The sequence below is a fragment of the Haliaeetus albicilla genome, chromosome 15, assembly GCF_947461875.1.
Source record: "Haliaeetus albicilla chromosome 15, bHalAlb1.1, whole genome shotgun sequence".
Taxonomy (NCBI): domain Eukaryota; kingdom Metazoa; phylum Chordata; class Aves; order Accipitriformes; family Accipitridae; genus Haliaeetus; species Haliaeetus albicilla.
This window is the reverse complement of record NC_091497.1, coordinates 34,057,436-34,078,890: the sequence shown is the minus strand read 5'-3', so window position 1 is coordinate 34,078,890 and position 21,455 is coordinate 34,057,436. Positions and strand designations below refer to the sequence as shown.

Sequence of the window (21,455 nt, the reverse complement as noted above, 5' to 3'; positions counted from 1 at the left end):
TTCCCTACGTGCAGCGATGTTGAGACCTGACTTTTCTGTGCAGTCCCACGTCTGGGTAAAACTACTCAAAGCCACCCAATTTTATGTAGTTTCTTCCAGGAATAACAGGCAAAGCCATCCCAGAGTTGTCAGATTAAACTAACATTAAATAGTGGCAAATTAGTAATTGTTATTTTTAGTAGATATGTTTCTAGCTAGGTCCAATAAAATTATTATAAAGGTTTGCTAAAACAGGAATCCAGAGGTACAGATAGCACTATTTACTGCTAAATGAATGCTGTTTGCTTACCTTTATCTTAACAGACACGATTTGTCAGAAGCAGTATGGTAGTGTCCAGAAACACCTTCCCGAAGGAAGCTTTGAAGAAACACCTACTTAAACATACTTATATTTTATCCTCTTGCCACATTTATTTTCTTAGCAGCCCTTCAGCCCAACAGTTAACACATTGGATTACCATTCTTAATGGCCACAGAAAATCATTCCTGTCTAATTTACAAGAGCACTTATTATCATATTTCCATGGTCATCATTTAACTTTCCACTATATTAATAACCAAGACCGATTTTACCTAGCAAGCAACCTAAACCCTCTAACTTGACAAAAATATCGCAGGCTTATTTCTCTTTCTAACCATCAAAGAAGGTCACTACGACGACTCTGGGTATCAGCATTTTTCCTGTGTGATTCACTTACACCAAGCAAACCCTCTAGACCTACATTTTTTCCTTTTTTGAATTTCTGCTTAACCAATAGGATCAACAGGTCCCCTTCTCCGTGGGTGGTGATAATGTCAGTACACCACTGCCCAAATAACCTTTCTCTATAGGGAAATGCTAACATTTAATTCTTTAAATTTAAACCACATGTATTTTGGTCTCATAACTGCGCTCTGTATTAACTGCCTTTTGTTATTAATTTGTATCACTAAAAATCTTAATGAAACCAGTTATTTAAATTGGAACTGTTAAGTGCAGTAGACATCTAAAATCCGTGTATGAGCTATAATACATCAAAATATTTAAATAGTAACCAAATATTTTACCTAACCATTGTAAACACATTTTCAGAATTAATAATGACACAGCTCTGCGTATGTTCAGTATAAAGCTGTGTCTCAGAAGAGCTGTTCTTTTCAGCGCATTTCAGGGAACATAAGCAATGGCTTTCGAATGGTTTCTATCCCTTACCTTCATCTTATCCAGAAACTAAAAGTGTCGTTTAAGTGCTGTCTACGTGCGACCTCCACTAAGAAGAGCAAATCATGTGTGGGTTGACCACATCCAGTTTTCCTCCTGGTACTCTCTGGAAGAGGCACTGCCACTGTGTACATTCTTTGCATACATTGCTGTAGGGTGACCACAAATACACAGCTGCCAGTGGAGTAAAAATACTGGTATTTGGGACAAATACTCAGGGACTTCTTGTTCAAACAACACAAACCACAGTTGGGATAAAGTGTAACTGTTTCCCCAAACTAAATTGTTCCTTGGTAAAATTTAACGCGACTGCAAATATTAAAAAATGAATAGACAGATTAGCTCTAAAACTGCAATTATATTAAAAATTAGGGGGGGTGGAAGGACTGTATAAAAATTTTGAAGTGTCTTCTGTAACCTCTAGAAATGAAATAGTTTATTTAATGCTTACACATATGATTTAGATAATATTTACATATTTCTATACTTATAGACATTATTTTAATTATACATTTCACGTTTCATCATACAGTTGTGTTATTTCATACATATAAAACTGTAAACTTTGATGTTGCAGATAACAGACTTTAGATATAAGCATATTGTCTTTTGAACAGCATTTTTTAAAACATGTACCACCTCCCAGGTACAAATTCATGCTGCCTTTTTTTTTTAAAAATCTGAGTTCTGTAGCTAATTCCATAAACTAGATGTTTCACTACCCAGAATACACTTTAGTTCCCTGGACGAACATTAATAAAAGGAACGTCTTTTCCCAATCTGGCTGGGGGAGCTTACGGGGGCTGGTAAATTATATCAAAAATAACAGTCATCTGAGATGGTTCCAATAACTCCAGAGATATTCTGTGGGCTTGGTTGCAAATTTCAGGGTGCTTAGGTTGTAGCTCTCCAAGGCTTCCCGCAATGCGTATTCTTTCCCATTTCACAATCTTTCAACTAATTCCTGATCCATAAACTTTTATCACATGCCCTGGTATTTGGTAAAAACATTAAAAATGCCATTATACCCTTCTTAAGGGACAAACCATTCCCAGTTCTCTGTAGGAGTCTTCCTCCACCTTTGTGCAGGCTCAGATTCCCAGTGATCAGTGAAATGAATGACACCAAGAGGGTATCTGTTTCTTGTTTCAAACAACCATTGCAGCCATGCCTTGAGGGTTCATCCTGAAAAAGACTGATAAAGACATAAAAAAAAAAAAAAAAAAAGAGTACATGAAAACAGTTCTTCTGCTTCATTTGCAAACTATAAAATTAATATTGTACACTACTAAATCAGATTTTATGACTGCTTTGTAAGTCACCCTACATCATGCCTTTTTCCTGTAATGATTTCATTTTTTAAACTTCAGCAAAAGTAGTCCAAATTCCTACTGAGCATAATGCTAATGACTGATTTAAAAGAGCTCATGGGAAAGTGTTCTCTGTCTATACAATCCTAATTAATGCCTGTCGTTAATTTTATCTAGAATTTGCTACGTTGCTTTAATTTTAAGATGAGTTATATATTTATTTTATACATAAACAATATATATTTTTATATATTACATACAACGAATTGTTCTTGTTATAAAAGAAAATTCAGCAACGCTTAACCCCACATTGTACAATTCATATATAACTACACTAACTAATATATTCAAGGTTTTTAACTTCCCTCTGATTCAGTAGACCATCAAAAATGGACCTGATTAACATAGGTTTCTAATTGCCTATGAAATTAATGCAAGTATTTCTCTAATTCCCTCTGAGTGCCCTGGTACCTGACATTACCACTTTCTTCAGCGAAATTAGTTTGCTGCATCATGCCCAAAACTGAGGAATTACTTTTGCCAGACTCCCAACAGTCCCAAACCTCAGACCGCTCCTTTCCTGATGAGAAGCCCCAGATTTCTGGCCAGGACCTTTCGTGGTGCGTACCCTCAGCAAGAGCAGCTCCCAGCTCACGCACAGATTCGGCTCAGCCACCATAATTCAAAACAGACTCTTGACAGCATCCCGTTAAACACCATAACTCCGTACTTGTTAGATACGAAATTACTTTCCTGCCTCTATGTCTTGTTAAACTTAAATAAAACACCTTAGGTGGAATTACCTTCACAGCTGTGCTATCTTTAATTTTGTTAAGCATTTGTAGAGGCATGCTACCTTTTACAGCATTTATCTAAAGGAGAAAGTCAGATGCCTAAAAGAAGGTACCTAATGCCTGCTGGAATACCCTGGAGTATCCAGGATATCTGTGCAGGGCTGGCAGATACGGTGGGGGACCTACAGGAGACCCACGCCTTTGAACTGGCAGTGAGAGGGCAGGTGGGATCCCCAGGGGCTCTAAAATGACCCGGGAGGTCTATGTTTGGGCACATGCATTTCTTCTAAAATTAATAAAATAAAACACTAGAATTAAAAAACAAAAAAGACTAAACAAAATTTTATATGATTTCACTTAACTAAAACCATGAAAAAAACCCCGTAAAAACTCCAGAGAAATAATTTTGCCTAAATCTCATACTTTACTGTATAAAAACCTGTGGGACATCATCACCGCCTGTTATCTAGGTTCTATAAAAATAAAGGGCACAATGAACTAGTCACATTCACAATACTTTCATACTTTCTAACCACTACATTTTCAAAGTTAAATACTGAAAAAGTCAGAAAACACTAATACAGGCTTCATGCAAACCCAAGATTACAGCTTTTAGCTATTTTAGAGTGAAGTTTTTAATTCTAAATTTATATACTATTTTTTCTCATTCGGTAACCGAGTGCTGAAACTGTTCACGAGAAAAGCATTGTGACATTTGTAGTTAAATAACATCTTGAAAAAGATATGGCTGCCTACAGTATGATTATTTTACATCGCTTTGTTGTAGTTATAAATTCTAAAAACATAAAAGGAATTCCCACTTTAATGTGCTCCTCACAGCCAAGCCTTGGAGCTTGTCCTCCTGTTTTTCTTCAAGCAAATTTCCCTTTGAATCCCAGAAAAGTTTTGGTGGAGCATCATATCACAGTAAGCAAATAGTCCTTTGTAGTAGCACTTCTAGAAACGGCTGAGGAGTAGACGAACCTGGCTGGACTTGTCAACTGGAAGATGACCACGACGAAGATACAAGAAAGGCAGATACAGCGCTAAGATGGATCAGGTGGAGCATTTCTAGTAGGGGGTGGAAGCTGTTGCTTTAATGTTGCATGCAAGGCGATAACGAAGGATGTAAACGTCTGCTTGCCTTTCTTTTAAAAAAGATCAATTTAACTTAAAGTAATGCCGGGGGATGGAAGACTAAGCTTCTGAAAGAAATCTATGCAAATGTTATTAGTTCGGTCTGGGATGCTCAGGCCCAAACTTCCCAGCTACATGCTGACGCAAATGGCAGGGGAAGGGGCCCCCACACCCCCCCCAGCCCACAGTCTGCTCTCGGGGAAGGTCAGCGTTGGGTGAGGATCCATCCTGCCAGGCTGTGCACGGCACGTTGGACCACAGCCTAGCACCTCCGGCTTACTAAAGTCGAGCCTGAAAGGGAGTGTCGTTGATTTTCCTAAACACATCAGCACGGAGAAAACCTCACTAGAGGGGAAAAAACTATTTAATGTAAAAGGACAATACAGGCACGGGGGCCTTGGATAAATTTAGGCTGAAAGATAGCAAAATATTTATAATCATCAGAGCTGTGATGGGTTGGAACAAACTTCCAGTAGGATATAGGGTGGGCAAGACACCTTCCGCACAGATTTCATCACAAGTTTGTTTTTAACAGCCAGAAGACTAGGTGCAGTAGACCAGGACCCCTCAGCAATGAACCAGCAGGGTCTTAGTTCTTTACAACTCAGCCATAGCTTTCTCACTGTGATTACGAGAAATCAGAAAGAACCTCTTCGTATCAAAGGAGGCTGCAGCTAATACCCAGATGAGCACTTAAAGGAAAACATAAATATTATAATAGACATTAAAATGGTTATGTGATTATTTTCTGCTTGAGGCTCATTTACGGAGTAGAAAGTGAAATACTACTTTTGGTCACTTCAGACTAAATCCCAAGCAATTCTACTGACTTCAGTTAGCTTCAATGAGATTATTTCAAGTTCACCTTGAAGTAAATGAGATCTGAATTCAACACCTTAATTCTGTTTCCTTTGGGGGAACCAAAGCCGAAAGCCCATCATAAAGACTGATGAATATCACTGATTTTATAGTCATGGGCGGTGAGTAAGCAGTGGTGAAGATGTCACAGAGAACAGTAAAAAGCAGACATTTAACTAGACATTGGTTTGCCTTACCCTTCGTCTGCCCTTTGTTGGTTATATGTCAGGTTATATTACATGCTGCACAAAGATTATTAAAAAATGCAGACCAGCCAACTTTTCTCTTGGTTTTTATTTGGAATGAAGTATCCTTCAAAAGCTATATTTTAAGCAAACATTTTTTTTTTCTTCTTTGTCACAGCCAAATTCTCCAGTTCAGGAATTTACAATATTTTCCTTTTTCCAGAATGACACCTGCTGGTGGGAGAAGCATGGATGAATTGCAGATACTTTATAGGTTTGATTGCAGCTAACCTGACATATTCTCTGAGCATGCTTATCACCTGTGTCCAGGCAAACTATTGAAAATAAAGATTTGGAGACTATAAAGGTGCTATAAGGAGTATGTTGTAGAAGTAATATAGTTTTCCAATCTGATTTAATATTTGCTCTTGATAAATCACCAAGCTACCTACTACTAAGATGATGCTTCAGTGGTGTCTCAGTGTTGGATGATAGCGCTATTTTGGAAAGCCCACAGCATTAACATGTCAGGTTGAGATGAAAGCCAGAAGGAAACCCTCCCTATCCTATGCAAGAAGCTGCTGCGCTACTTCAAACCCTCGAGTGCAAGTAAAACCAGCTGTTAACGCAACTATTGGTGCTTAACACTCCAAAAGATTAGCATCTCAAAGAGAAGTATTGCACACATGTTCCTGACTCGGTACAGGAGGACATAGCTAGGAGAGAGAGAAAGCAAGCGGTACCTTTGCCAAAACGGGGACAAATACTCCTCAATACACCAGGCAGCATTAGGCTCTGTAATGGGCTTCCATATTCATAGCACCTCTGTTGCATGGGTCTATTGGCGTAGCCTCCCCTCCAGCTAAACTGGAGCCAGGCTTGAGCTTTTGATGCTTCCAACACATTTACAGCAATATTTCCACAAGTGATTTCCAATGCTAAGAACAACCTCATTAGGAATACACAACTTTTTTTCCTTTTTCTGAGATGTCAACTATCCACTGTCTCCTATAAAGGCAAGCTGAAGTGTAGATGCTCAGGACCCTGAAGAAAACTCTGAAGTTGGACTCTAAAATATCTAGAAATACGAATTATTGAAGCTACTCTGGGATATTTCTGGACAGTAGCTTGTGGTAATTTAATAAATCAGATTTTGAGAACTGTATGTTTTAAAAACGACTTACAAAGAAATATTTGTGAAAAACTGCCCAGTTATAAAGAAAAGAGTATTAGAAATTCAATTCAGAATTAGGATTCAAAGTATTCTTTTGAATTATTTACAAGAGCATAGGCAAACATACACATTCAAATGTGTTCCCCTTGGGTAAATTATTAATATACAGGTATTGCTATGGCATACCTCATTGTAACATCAGAAGGCAAACTTTCTTGTTGATTACAGTATTAGATGGCATTAGGCTGCAACTTAGGAGACTTGGCTTCTACTCCTGGATTTGTCACTGGCCTCCTTCATGGCTTTGAGCAGATTACTTCACAACTCTCTTCCTTCAGTTCTCCCATCTGTGAAAAGAAGGTAACATTGCTTTATTGTGACAGTTAAATGACCAATTTCCAAAGACTGTTTTTATTTTGGTAAATACAAACACATGAAAAGGGGGTACATTGCTGTAAACTCACTGGTAAATTTAAGACACATGAGACTGTTTGTTTCAACAGATATTTGAGATCTGGAGACTTTCTTTAAACATATTTCTTGCAGAGTTGTTCAAAGCTTCAGCCCTACCTATGGTTGTACCTACTTCTGTTTATAGAGTCCTTGTTTGTTACACATATAATTGTGACAATCAAAAGCCGGAACCTCATCATAACTTCGGTTTATCCTCCTTAAGCTCCTTAACAAAGTGATGACTTCACGAAGAGCCCAGCTACTTCCCTGTGCCTTCAGAGTGGGACCTCAGCCCAGGGTAAGCACTTTGCTGAGAACAGAAAGACCGGTATAATCCCCAAATCTGTGATAGCCTGGCCATCCCCACAAGGTTTGAGCTAGCTGAAAAGCAGAGAGGAAATTGCAGAAGAGATGCTTGTGCAAATATGTTCCTACTTTTTACTGCCGGAGCCTGAGGAGCTTTACTGAAACGGGTTTTCTAGCTGCTTCCACTTAGCTCAAGGAGCGTCTCCTTGAGCACATCATTATCGACAATTGACCGTGACCGTCTCAGTTCTGTGCTAGAATCCAGCAAAAAGACACTTTTCATCCCAAAGCGATAGCACTGCCTTTCTTGTCAGATTAGAGGTCAGCTTGAGTTTTGAGCTCAGGTTACTGCTCACCCTTAAGCAGTCTTTCCAGTTTTTAATGCTACACATGGCAAATGAAATGCATGCATGGGATAGAAACAGCCTGGGATTCAAATAAGCCTCTGCAGAAGGATGAGAGCTCCAAATCTGGCCAAATTTTTCTGCTCTCTCAACTCTACTTATTGAAATCACATGGCATGGAATAACGTTGGCTTTGGGATTACTTTCATGTCCCGTCCTTTTTATTTCACCTAGGACATTCTCAACATCAACCTTTTAAGCCTTGCTCACAGAATCATGAGATATGTGTGATTGCCATAGACCCGTCCCACTTCTTACTAAGCAGCTACAAGGAAACCAGTTTGGATCCCAGCACACCAGCTACAATGCTTTTAAGCGTTCTCATCACTTCTGGTAATGTGTTACCAGCGTCATTTCCCATAGAAGTCCTCCCATCCCTTCCCCCACAGAACAGCACATGCCCTGTGATGAGTCCCAGCTTATCCAAACTCCCTTAGCTGCTAAACCACGCTATGACCAAAAAGCTCCTCCTCGAAGGCATTCTGGCTTCAGCTGACCTCCTTGGGGACGGCCATGGGCTCTGCAGAAGTGATCTCTTAACAACAACGTTAAGCATTACTTCAAACTGATCCGAACAGAACAAGAAATAACAATATATCCTGCCGTGGTTTAATTTTCTCACTAGTTTTACATGTGTAGCTTTTTCACTGCCTGATGGATGTGCTTTTCTTCCTCCTGTAACCAGCTTCCTCCAGCTTTGGTTGATTCTGTACTTCAAAGAGTACTTTCTTCCCCCCCAAAATACGTAAATACGTCCTTACCTTTCTCTCTTTTGTCTCCACCTTTCTTTGTTTGTCTTACCCACATAATTTCTGTATTTGGAAGGGACTTTATCAGCACGTACCTTTTTGTTGCCTCTCTCAGAGAAATTCCTCTTCTTCCCACCGTAGCCCTTTGCAGCCAAGTTGGAGGGAACTGCTTATCTCTAGGGCACAGTAACTCCTTCGGGCTGCTGCAGCCCCTTCTCAGTGACCAAGTACTTGTCCCACAAGGATGAATACCAACGTAACTTCTGTTTTCTGAAGGCCACTTACCCTATATCGGCCCAAAGAGGTCTGGAAGGCTCAGGTTTGCAACTGGGGAAATGAAATGCTGTGTAGGGAACCAGAGCTCCGGGAAACCTGAACCAACCCATCTGCCTGCACTTCTGCTTGTGGGACAGATCTGAAGGCAGCCACAAGTATGTCTTACCTTCACGGCATTTGAGGAAAGCTCGCTGTGCTCTGTCCTGGGCAGTCTCCCTGCCCGGACCACGGGGCAGCAGAGGAGGTGTACACCGCTCCTTCCTTCCCTTTAGGAAGGGTTGGTGCTATGCGGGAGTTTGAGCCCCAAACACGATACAGATCCAGAACCGCAACAGTTCCCCCTGCACAGAGTAAGAAGGTTCCTGAGTGTTGCATATTTTTGTATTTCTACTTTTTGCATTGCTTTTTTTTCCCTTCTACTGTTTCACATTCTCCAAGTTGTTTGTCATTTTACAATCCTACCACCAAACACCAGAACCAGTTACAGTTTTCCATCTAAAAACATACACTTTCAGCCAAAATGTCATACATTTTAAACTCTGGTAAGAGCAAAACAAGAGAGAATCCACACGGTGTGTGCCTTCTGCGTCTGCACAGGACTGCTAAGCACTGCAGACCGCACAGGATGTAACGTCAGTCCCTGGGGAAAAAAAAGCATAACTACCTGACCCAAACTAGCATGTAAACTTGATTAGAGAATTGCTACTTCACTACCCTTCTCCTCCTCACCTGCCCCCCCCCTACTTCCCTACTCGTCTCCTCCTCCTCAGAGAAAAATATTTCCTGGGGACATATCAAATATGTTGCTGTACCATAGCAAATTCTCCACCGAGATCCAGAAAGGTTAGGTTTTGCAAGATGTCACTTTTCCAGCAAATCAGATTTGCATACCACGCTCAAGGGAGGTTTTTTCCTTTCTTTTTTTTTTCCTATTTGCTATATAGAAATTCCTTTCCTTCAAGATCGGTTTTAACGCTTTGCACCCCTGAGGTCAGATCAGTAGGCCTGCTCTTGTCCACGCGACTCCCTACACCCTTCTGACACATGGTCCCTTTTCTCCTTATGAGACATTCGCACATGTGGTTTCATGTACCTGTTCTGCCTGAATTCTGGAACACCAGCTATCCCACTCCCCCGACTGGAGCCCATTAATTGTCCTGAGCTTTGTTCCCCCGTTGGTTGGTTGGTTAACTGCCATTTCCATACCCTCAGTAAGCCTCCAGACTTTGCCCTGTTGCTAGATCACCATCAGTTATCCAACACAGCTTATAGTTCATCTTCACGGCACAGGACCCTTTCTCTTTACCACATTTCTTCTAGATGAAGCACTCTTTGGTATTTCTCTCAAGCTCCTTTCATTTGTTTTTACTTTATTCCCACATATCCTGCCTTCTGAGACACGACTTTCTTTGCTGATCCCTCTTTCTCCTCTGCCCCTGCCTTGCCTACCAACATATTTTCTGTGATGATTACCCATCAAATTAGATACAGTGTCTTTTCCGACTATTTTTTTCTTTTGTTTGGGATATAAGTTCTAGGTAGTTTCACATCTGAAACTTTAAACACTGTACACCTCCTCCACATTTCAACCCCTTGGCTCCTCAACCCAGATGACTGCAGTAATTAATTCACGTAGTTTATCAAAATTTTCCTTTTCAAAATCAGGAACCTTAACTACAGTCCTGCTTCTATTTATTTTTCTATTTAGTGTAAACACAGTAGACTTGTGAGTACTTGCTTCAAAGCTTCTTCTATTTTTATTCTTCCACAGAAGCCATGGTGCTTATCACAACAAAGTCTAAATAGGATTGGTTGAGAAGTCATTTTGTGAAGAAGTATTTCATGTACCATGTTAATAGGTACCTTGAGAGATAGGTCCCTACTTCTGCACGCCTTCCTCCAACCTACATCTAGGAGTCTAAGTCTCCCATAAAGACATAATTTCCAGTCGTTATTTATTTCTCTAATTACACTACAGAGATGTCTGTTCACGTCTAGATGATAAAGGTGAACTAAGGGCTACAGCAGCCATCGGGAATGATCTCTACATGTTCTCTTTTAACTAACTTTTCCCAAAGTAATTTTGACACAGACAAATTTTGTGTTAGGCCAGCAATAAATACTAATAACCACTTTTTTCCTGAGGGAGAATTTATGACACACTGGGTTTTTTTGAGCAAGCCAGTATACGATATTTCCAGCTCCCTCCCAAAGAATTGCATCACTGGACAGAACAAACCCCAGGGCTGCTGCGCTCCCAGCTGCCCTAACACTGGGATACCTCAAAAAAAGCAGCTGCTTGTGAATTGGGAAGCCTCGGGGCTGGGTAGCCTGGAGGGGCTGCAGCCTGAGGACCCGGGAGGCTTGGGGAAGGGGGGGACCAGAAAGGTCTGATCCCCCACCAGCCTGGCAGGAGGCAAGGGGAGAAAGCCAGAGAGCTGCCAGCCCACCGCACGGACAAGGTGGGAGCTGGCGGTGCTGGGGCAGGGGGAGACTTGGGAAGGAGGGTGGAACAACCAGAATTTATTCCCTTTTAATTTTGGCGGTGTAGTTTTTGTCCACCTTAAGAGGTGACTTTACCCACTTTGTTATTTATCGCCACGCCGGTGGTCTGGTCAGCCCGGTGGAGACCCGAGGGGTGGCTGGCACAGGCGGTGGGGACGGGGCAGCAGCCCCCCAGCTCGGATCCCTCGGGGGCTTTGGTGGAGCTGATGCGGCCCAGGGACGGCATTTTCACCCCGCACAAATGGCATTTTCCAGCTGAGCACGGCCCCATCCGAAAACTTTTGATGAGCTCTTGTGCGCAGTGCGCTACCGGCTCCAGTTACCAACAAAATATTTAAATCTTTCACAAGCATTCAAAATGTGAAGCAAGACCAGCATTTCAGCCACCAAATGAGTAATACCTCTGAAGCAGACTCAACAAGAAGCTTGTGGGAATTTTTGTCTAGCATTATTTACTACTACAAATTACTTACCAGATCTAGCCTGTTCAGACTGCTGCTCTTGTTACACTAACAGAAAAAAAGCTGAATTTGAGGAGTCTTTTTTTGTTGTGGTGCACTCTCACTCACTTTCACTAACACGATACGAACATGATGCCTGGGATTACGATAGTGTGATGGAAACTTTCTACTACACTTCAGCGAACCTTAAGGGAAAACATTTACATATGCGCTACAGATATTATGTGCCTTTCCAGGAACCTTGTCAAAATTGATCACATGAAAAAAACTGAGACAATTAGGAAGAAAACTGCTTCATCAACTTCTTCCATTACTCATACCATGGGGCAGATGTAAGATCAAAATGAAAAGCGTAATTCTCAAAAGCCTTTTGAAAATTTGGCTGGATTTCCTACCATGTCACCTTCGTGAGCCACACAGAGAATGAGCATTCCACGACCTTTTGAGAAGCAAAACACCACCTAAAGTAGCGACGTGGTTCAGGATTAGGTCCAAACACTGAATTGTTTAATTCAAGAACAAACCACATTATAGTTTGCTTGTGCATCTGCAAACAGAATAGGATATGATGAAACAGAAAACTCTCCTTGTGGTTTTGTGTATATCATCCTTGCCACTTTCATAATTAGAGGACGTAGGCTACCATTAAAATCAATTGCAAAGTTCCCATTGACTTCAGTAGATGTAAACCAGGCATTAATATTATGCTTTTCAGTTTTCTTGAGGTTTAAACACCTCATAAAATAAATTTACAGATGAACTAGTAAATGTACACTTACAAAGAAACCTCCTAAGGAGTCCCTGAAGCCATGTTTTTAAATGCTGCTATTCATTCAGTTTATATCGGAGAGATTAAGGGACTGTCAAACAAGGGTGCATAGATCAAGAACAGCAATAAGGAACTCTGAAAATATATTCCAGAAATATAATTCCAAAAATATCATTTGACATATTTGACAAAACAGCCTTAGAAGAGGGGTTTATATTATGCAACATATTTCACAAGATCAGAAAACCCTATCTATTTATTTATCTGCCTATCCATTTCAGTGATCTGTAAATGAAAACATGTACAGTATAAGCAGCAAGTTTTTTTTTCCAGGAACCCTTTCAAAACCACTCACATAAAAATGCAAGAAAAGCTAATTGAGAAAGAGAAAAAAAGTGAGGGGGGAGAAAGAGTCTAACCGATGAGAAGTCAAAAATACTACCATCCGGAGCTGACATTTTCTTCTATAGAGCTATGTGCCCATTGGGCATAATTTTTGATCTCGCAGACTTTCCACATGCAAAACTCCAATTGACTTCAGTGCAAATGAATGAACTGCAGGATCTAATTAAGCCTGCTGAGGTTTGAAAAACAATCTCATATGCTGCCTGAACATTTCCATGAATTTCAGAGATTTTCGAGATAGTTTGCCTGATTCGCTGCCAAATAATCATTTATAAATAATTATAAGTATGTGTAAATATAAATAGAAAGTGAACATTAGATGATAAACAGATACAAGGAACTAACAATCACCTAACCTGACTTGATGAAGGCTTTATTAAATGGAATGTCATATATGACGTTACCAAAGAAAGAGTTGTGATTGATGGATGACATTTGCACAATCATCTTGTTCCAGATACTACTGGCACAAGCAGAAAGGCTCTTCTGGCAATTAATAACCACTTGGGAAATGTTTGCCCATTACCACACAGGAGCATGGTAGAAGAGGCAAGGATACTGTCCAGCTCTCCAGAGCAGAATTCCACTCCCTTAACCCAGAGACCTTGTTTTCTTTTTTTCCACCATGCCCTGCTTCATTCAGAAAATACCTTGCACCTTCTCAACAAGTGAGCTGGAGTTCTGCAGTTACCGTCCACCTATTCTCTTCGGTGCTGCTTCAGCTCCAGGGCAGAGCCGTGCTAGATCCAGGGATGAAGCCGCATGGGAAAAAACACAGTGCAGTCCCCAAACTAGAGTCAGTGTTCCAACACAAACATATGTCGGAAGCATACTGAGGCTGCAGAGATCATTCTGTCATTCTTCATTTTAGGATACTCATCCACATTGCTTGAATATTATCTCAACAAGGCGTTTTGCATATACTTGTTTTTAAAAACAAACTAATGAAGACTATTCCCACTATGTGCATCATACCCACAGAGACCCTTCAGCTAGGATGGTGCCTTCAGGCCCTCACAGACTAATAGGGAAACGGACAGCAAAGAATCACAGGGCCGTGGACTAACTCAGGGTGGAAGGACATCAGGAGCTCATGTGGTCCCACTCCCTGCTCAAAGCAGGAGACTAATCCCAACATTAGATGTGGTTGCTCAGCGCCTTGTTGAGGTTGTCCAACCCTCTACGTGCATTGAGGCTAACGGCAAAGAGAAACTATGCTGGAGGCTTGCCAACAGCACACGAAGGATAAAATTTGGGAGCCCTGAGTAGCATTCCAGCTCCAGAGGGACAGGATCCCTACTCTCGTGGGATCGCTGCAGCTCACAGCAATGCCCAGGGACAGCACTATGGGGGTTGTCCCTGGTTTGGCCTCTGGTGCACCCAGCTGGTGACTGCTCAGTCATTCTGCGAGGACGGTGTCTGGAAAGTCTGATCACGGGAAGGAGCTGTGCGAGGCGGAGAAGATGAAATCTCTGGAAATATTTGCTGTTAGGCTTTAGTAAATCTCTATGGAATATTTGGTAACCGTGTTTTTTTCCACATCTTGAAACAGTCAACCAAATTTGAAAGGCTTTGTGAGGATGGCAAAAGGCACATACCTGATTCAAAGGCAGAGAAAGGTCTGTCTTTGCTGCAAAACCTTTTAAAATACAGGGGGCAGATTTTTATTTTTTTTACATAAGCAGAAAAACATATTTTTTGCTAGCTGCCTTCTTATAAATAGTTCAACCACTTTTCAATTCAAAAATTAAAACAAAATAAAACAAGACACCTAGAGACCGACATTGGATAAAAATAAATTTAGCCTAAACACATAAAGTTCGGCAAAGCTCTGAAAAAAACAAAACCAGAATCTTATAACAGGAAGCATTAGGAAACCTTCACCATGGGCAGAGCTGCCCGTCCTGCCTGTAATATTGTTTGTTAAGCACTTTGGAATCCTTAGAAGTGAACAGAACTGCATAACTGAAGCTGCTGGACTGCATTTCTCTGCTCCCCATTTCTGCTGCAGTATCTTACTGTTAATTATTGTTACAAACTGCAGCTGGCTCGTGGGAGCACCAGTCAAGTATGTTTTCCTCTGGAACTAAACTCCAGGAAAAGAAAAAATTCTGAATATGCATTGCATCAGGATTAAAGACAAATTTTGAAGTTTGCTTCCAGAGAAAATGCTGGTGCACTCAAACCTTATTAATGTACAGGGGAGGGAGTGCCAAAGGACGAGAGCACTCCACAAATACAGCTGCAATTCCATGAAGTCAGAGCAAGCAGCTCCTTGCCCACAAGATGAGGTAAGTAAGGGATGTAGTGTAACAGCCCACATAACCCAAACGGATCTTGCAGCTCTATCTGTGCCGTGAGGCCCCAAAACTAACAATACCGAACCTATCATACGTATAGCTTTTGCATTCAGCTTGGGTTTTATTTGTGGATTTTATTTGACAGTTCTAACTCCTGATTTTTTAAAAGTATTCTTTCTACCATCGTCATTGTTAAGGGGTTGGTTTTTTTCTGAGCTTCCAGTATGGAATGTCACTAGCTGGTAAGGGATCACTGATGAACCCTCTATCCTGTCGTACTCAGCAGAAAGTTTGCTACTGGTTTCAGAGGAGCAAGATTTTCACCCCACAGGAAATCAAGGTAAGTGGGAAATAATACTCATTTCATCCAATTAAATAGTAAAGCTCACACGTTTTCAGGATCTCAGTCCACAGACATTTCCTTTTTCTGTCAGAAAAATACAGTTGGGAGGATATGTAACATAAAGTACAAAAAAGGTGCTGTAACACAGAGTGAGACAAGGGGGCCAAAGCTGTAAATTCCTTCCATCGACATGGTAATCTGTATTTGTAAAAGGCCAATATTGAGCAGGCAGTGAAAACAGAAACGCATAACCACATCACATCATTCCACTGCCAGAAACATTCATACTAATTTCCACCATCAAACACACGGTATGATTACTTAAAGGTTTTTTTAACCAATCCTACTTATAAAAACAAAATCCTCAAGATGGTATAACTTCACATTTTCATATTCTGTAACATGAATATACATCAAATTGGCAACAATCTGTACCTTGTGTACAAACCTCCGTCAGGGTCATTAACACGGAATCAACTCCTTGCAGTAAGTAAACACTTCTTTTTCTTGGTTTTTATGTTAAAAATTGAAAATTAAGCTTGCAAGTCATTCTGAACCAGCAAAACAGGGTTGACAAAGCAAGCACTGTAGTCTGATATCTTTTATTAGGCCAACTTAGAGTTCAAAAATATGCAAGCCTCCTTGACCACACACAAGTTCATGTATGCAGAACTGCAGGCTGGACCCATAAAATGTATTAAACTACTTGCTTTGTCACTACATAGAGAGAGAGAGAGAGAGAGTATATATGTATATAATGCATATGCATACACATTTGAAAGGCTTCAGAATAAATTGTTCATTGATTCAGATTTAAAATAACAACTCTGAAGGACTTCTGTGGGCTGGCATGTAATCTTGCTATATATCACTGGGTTTAATAAAGAAAATTCAGCAGCACACAAAACAAACCCTGCTTCTGATTTCTGATGAGGTCTAATTCTTATGAAAAAACTCATGACTCTTAGTAATAGTGTTAGCAACCATAGGTTCTTTGCTGCTAATAATAATAACAATGAGAATACTCGGCAAAGATATAGCACTGTGTTTCCCATCAAGTGTTTTACAAGGAATAATACAGAGGGTCCCTGACCTTGTAACAGCTATGATACTTCAGGATGCTTTGTGCAGGCAAAACCCATTCTAAATGGTATGTCTCTTCTGCATAAGAATTCAAATGTTTCTAATATTGCTATGTGCCCACAACAAGGTGTGTGCATAACCTGCTCACCTCTGCTTTTCATCCCACAAGCATGTAAACAGATCACCACCCACTTCTTCAGTCCCCACGACAAGCCTTGCACCCGGGGAACAGAAGGGCCGGTTGTGGGAGCTACACACAAAGAACATATTGAAGAATTACAGTGACGAAGGCAACCACTCTTCTTTCTTCAAGTTCTGGCACCGGTGAAACTCCTCCTGGGTGTTTCGTTGGGAGTGCAGTCACACCACTAAATGCGCGCTATCCATTGAAACGAGGACCGAAGAATCAGTGTCCTTCAAGCCTTTGTGCTACCAGCACAAGTACTGCTTCGTAAATGTGAGTACCAGCGATTGCATGGTGCCTCTACAGCCCTCAGCTACTGGAACCCTGCCAGCAGATGCTGTGGCAGTACCTTGTGCTCTGGTTGTGTATGCCTTGAGATGGGTTGGTGGATCTGCTCTGATAACATCAAATGTGGCTCTGATAAAGTCTGCTAACTCACTTCGAGTGAGTTTGAAGTTGAGGTTACATCTTTTTAGATTTGATCCTGAACAACAAAGGCTGTTTGAGACCAAAGAGCATCACAGATTTGCAGAAGAGCTTTGTCTGGCTAAGGCAGTGTGTTCGAGAAGGATCAACATTTTGATCCTTCTACCGGTGAGCTGGCTCCTGGGAAAAAATATCGGTAAGTGGATATACTGATTAATAAGAAGTCTCAAACCACCTTTAGAATAAATTTAAGATGTGGCCTCAGTGTTACCCTATCCACCTGAAAATAATATGGAGGATTAGACATAAAAGCTAGAACTTTATTTATCCCTGAGCTGAGGTAATGGCTACGAAAAATGTGGATTTCATTGACAGATGATTTAGTGAACATGATGACAGACACTTAAACGTGGCTCCGTTAAAGATAAAAGCAACATGCTTAAATCTCAGGAAGAAGGATTTTTTCTTATTGGTAGAGAATGTATGTCAAGACCTTTAGAAACCTAGGAACCACATAATGAGAAAATAACAAAGAATCAGCACTCATAAGTGGCTGGCTGAAGCTCCCACTAAATGAGCTTTGATAGATCATTTTTTCCTGACAACAAAGACACCAGAAGGATTGGCTGGATTGTAGCTCCTCACTGCAACCTATGATGAAAAATAATTCCTGTAGCCAAATGGAAATCCAAGGAGAGGACTTTCTCTCTAGAAATATAGGTTTTTGCCCTTCTAGAGTGAATCTAGTCCAGAGATATCATCTGAGAACATCAATACTATCAGGGGCAGAAGGAGGAGATGTAGTTGTAGTATCAGACAAAAATATTGGGACTTTGTGTTCCTTGAAGATGACAGTTTTATCAGTGACTGGGAAGATACTAAAGATCTAAAAACTAAAATTAGTTATGCTTTTGCTTCTGAGAGTTCAACCTCCGCTGCCTGTTGCAGTGCCAGCTGCGATGCACTGGCTCAGTCGGCCTCACTGTTTTGTGTCCTTTTCTTGTTCGGTATCAATGAGGGTGACCGAAAGGCTAGCCAAGAGCTGTCCTCCCTTTCTCTGTGGGCCTCAGTGGCAACTGACTGCTGTTACTGGACTAGTCTTCTGGAAACACTGGTCTCGGGTGCAGCTGGTGGCAGTGGGTGGCCTCAGCCCTCTTGTTAACAGGACACTAGAGGAGAGAAACAGATACTTCTAACATGTGGTTCTTCTCATGTCAAAAATGTCAAAAATGGGTCAGATGAATAATCCCCCAGAATTACCTACTCCTCTCCTTTAACCATAAACGTTACCTAAGGTGACATGCTTAGATACAAACATCCATATTGCAGACATCTACATTTAGATTAGAAGAATCCCACCCTAGACATCTGCATTTCAGGGAAAACATTGGTGCCTTATGGCACAGATGCATCTAGGAGGTGATACTAACATCATGGTCTTCCACACTACAAAGACCAACAATTTTGACTCCCAAGTCTTCTCTGGGCATTCACAACGAATGTCAAACTGCACGTTTGGAAGGAATGTGGCCTATTTCTCAAGAGCAGAACATAGATTACAGCCACCATGCCATACTTCTTTTACATATGGCTTAAAGCCTGGCAATTTCATAAAGCTGACCATTAAAAGAAATCGCACTTATATTAACTATTATTTTATTTATTTGCCAACAAACACAGAGAAACACCTACCGTAACAAAAAATACAGCAACAAAAAGTACAGTAGTAACAAACTATCCCTAACTAATATATGCAAGCAAACACTAGGGCTGATCTACTTGTTTGCCAAGGAATCAAAAGGTAGAGATTTGCAGAGTTTGGGGCCGCTTTTCACCCTTGGATGGAGTCCTGTGCAGAGAAAGTATATGTTCTGTGATTTAACAGACTTGGAGAAAAATAAGCTTTTTGTCTTGCTTTGTAACAAGATTCCTCCATAATATTTTCATAATTAAAAACTAGAAGTAGGCAGGTGAGAGGCAGAGATGTTCCATGTGAACAAAGAGATGAGAAAGAAAGGCATAATTGGGGCTCCTACTTCCAGTTCCTACTGCACAACCTATAAAATTGTTGTAATGTCTTTCTCAGAGAGCTTTATTATGTTATTTCATACTGTCATCCAAGCTAGAGGAGGCCTACAGACCTCCTTTGATATGTTTACACTGAATTAACATTAATTAATGATGAAGGGTACCATGAATAATCTGTTCAGCTGACCAAATGTAGATGTCTACGTAAGAGTGAGATGAATTGTCTCTAAGCTCAATTGATTGTATTGACTAGTTTGACTACACAGGGTATTTAGACACCCAACTCATGTGTGGACACCTATATTTACCCCAAAGGTAAGGGTCTAAAATCTCTCCCAGGCCTCACAACTCTCTCTGGCAGATAGGTGAATATTCCAGACTAGCTTAGTAATGAATGAAATGATCTTAACAAAATGGAGAAATGGCCTGAAAACAATAGGAGGCAATTCTACTGAGACAAGAATAAAGCTCTACACTTAGGCAGCACATGAAGGATGGTGTATCATAGGCTAAGGAGCAGTTCTGAGAAAAAAATTAATAAGCTGAAGATTAATCAACAGTGTCATCTGGTTATGAAAAAAAGCCATCATAATATGATGGGATGTACACCTGACAAGCCATATGAAGGAACCCTTCCACTCTGTTTGGCACAGGTTACATTGCATCCAGTTTGGGGCACTGCACATCAGGAAAGATGGAAAATAAAAGTAAAGCTGCAAGAATGGCTGGAGGTCAAGAAAAATAAGTTATTCTCAAGCCAGTTCAAGTCAAAACCCAGAAAAGGTAGCAATGGGCTTAACTTCCAGCAAAAGAGATTCAGGTTACAGGTCAGGATTGTACATATAACTTACACATGTCATAAAGGACACTTTTCTAAAATTATTAAACACTGGAGTGAACCACCTTGAGAGGTTCTGAAATCTCTATTCTTGGAGGTCTTGGAAAGCAGGTTAGTCAAATACCTGTTAAGGAGAACACAGGTATATTTAATTCTGCCTTGATCAGAGGGAAGGAGTAGGTGACCTCAGATCTGCTTTAGCACTGCTTCCTATAATTCTGTGATAACATCCCATTTTAGAGATACAGAAGCAAAAATATGACTTGCCTTTCACTACAACAATGCGGCATATCCAGAATTAGGACACTCTGACTTATCTCACTCTTTTAAATAATACCAGCCAGTAATATTGACCTAGTCTTAAGAAAAAAAAAATCTCTTTTAAATAGCCACATTTTAAAAATAGATAATAGAATCATAGAATAGTTTGGGTCAGAAGGGACCTTTAAAGATCATTTAGTTCCAACACCCCTGCTACGGACAGGGACATCTTTCACTAGACCAGGTTGCTCAAAGCCCTGTCCAACCTGGTTGCGAACACTTCCAGGGATGGGGCATCCACAGCTTCTCTGGGCAACCGATGCCAGTGCCTTACCACCCTCATCATAACAAATTTCTTCCTTATGTCTAATCTAAACCTACCCTCTTTCAGTTTAAAACCATTGCCCTTTCTCCTTGTTCCATGACCTTCCCAGGCACAGAGGGGAGGCTGACAGGTCGGTAGTTCCACCCTTTTTAAAAATGGGTGCAATGTTTCCCTCTTTCCAGTTACCAGGGACTTCACCTGACTGCCATAACTTTTCAAATACCATGGAGAGTGGCTTGGCAGCTACATCAGCCAATTCCCGCAGGACTCTGGGATGGATCTCGTCAGGTCCCACAGACTTATGTATGTTCAGGTTCCTCAGGTGGTCACAAACCTGGTCTTGTCTTACAGTGGGAGGGACTTTGCTCTCCCAGTCCCCATCTTGAAGTTCAGGGGCTTGAGAGATGTGGGAAGGGACATTACCATTGAAATCTGAGCCAAAAAAATTGATGAGTACCTCAGCCTTCTCCATGTCACTTGTCACTAGTCTTCCTGTCTTATTTATTGGGGGGGCGGGGGGAGAGTACCACTTGCAAATTGAAAAAAGTGCATAACTACATTATTGTTAAATCTGTAAATACAAACTGAGCAATTTCTTCATTTTAATGTGTAAAAATCAGACTCGCATTTACAACCACATCAATGACTTAGCATAGTAAATAGATGACGTAGCAAAGTGA

The 21,455-nt window shown here is 40.8% G+C and overlaps 1 long non-coding RNA gene across 3 annotated transcripts in view; it reads right to left on the bottom strand.

Moving 5' to 3' along the window:
* Positions 1-1,311: 1,311 nt before the first annotated feature.
* The window catches only part of LOC104324811 (uncharacterized), an 86,230-nt gene continuing 66,086 nt past the window's right edge, over positions 1,312-21,455 (bottom strand). Inside the window, exons 10-11 of one of the 3 annotated variants that reach the window (XR_011327940.1) lie at positions 6,846-7,006; positions 1,312-2,386 (exon numbers count right to left, since the gene is read on the bottom strand). This is a non-coding gene — a long non-coding RNA (uncharacterized lncRNA). The other 2 variants (XR_011327941.1, XR_011327942.1) reach the window with 2 other exon arrangements.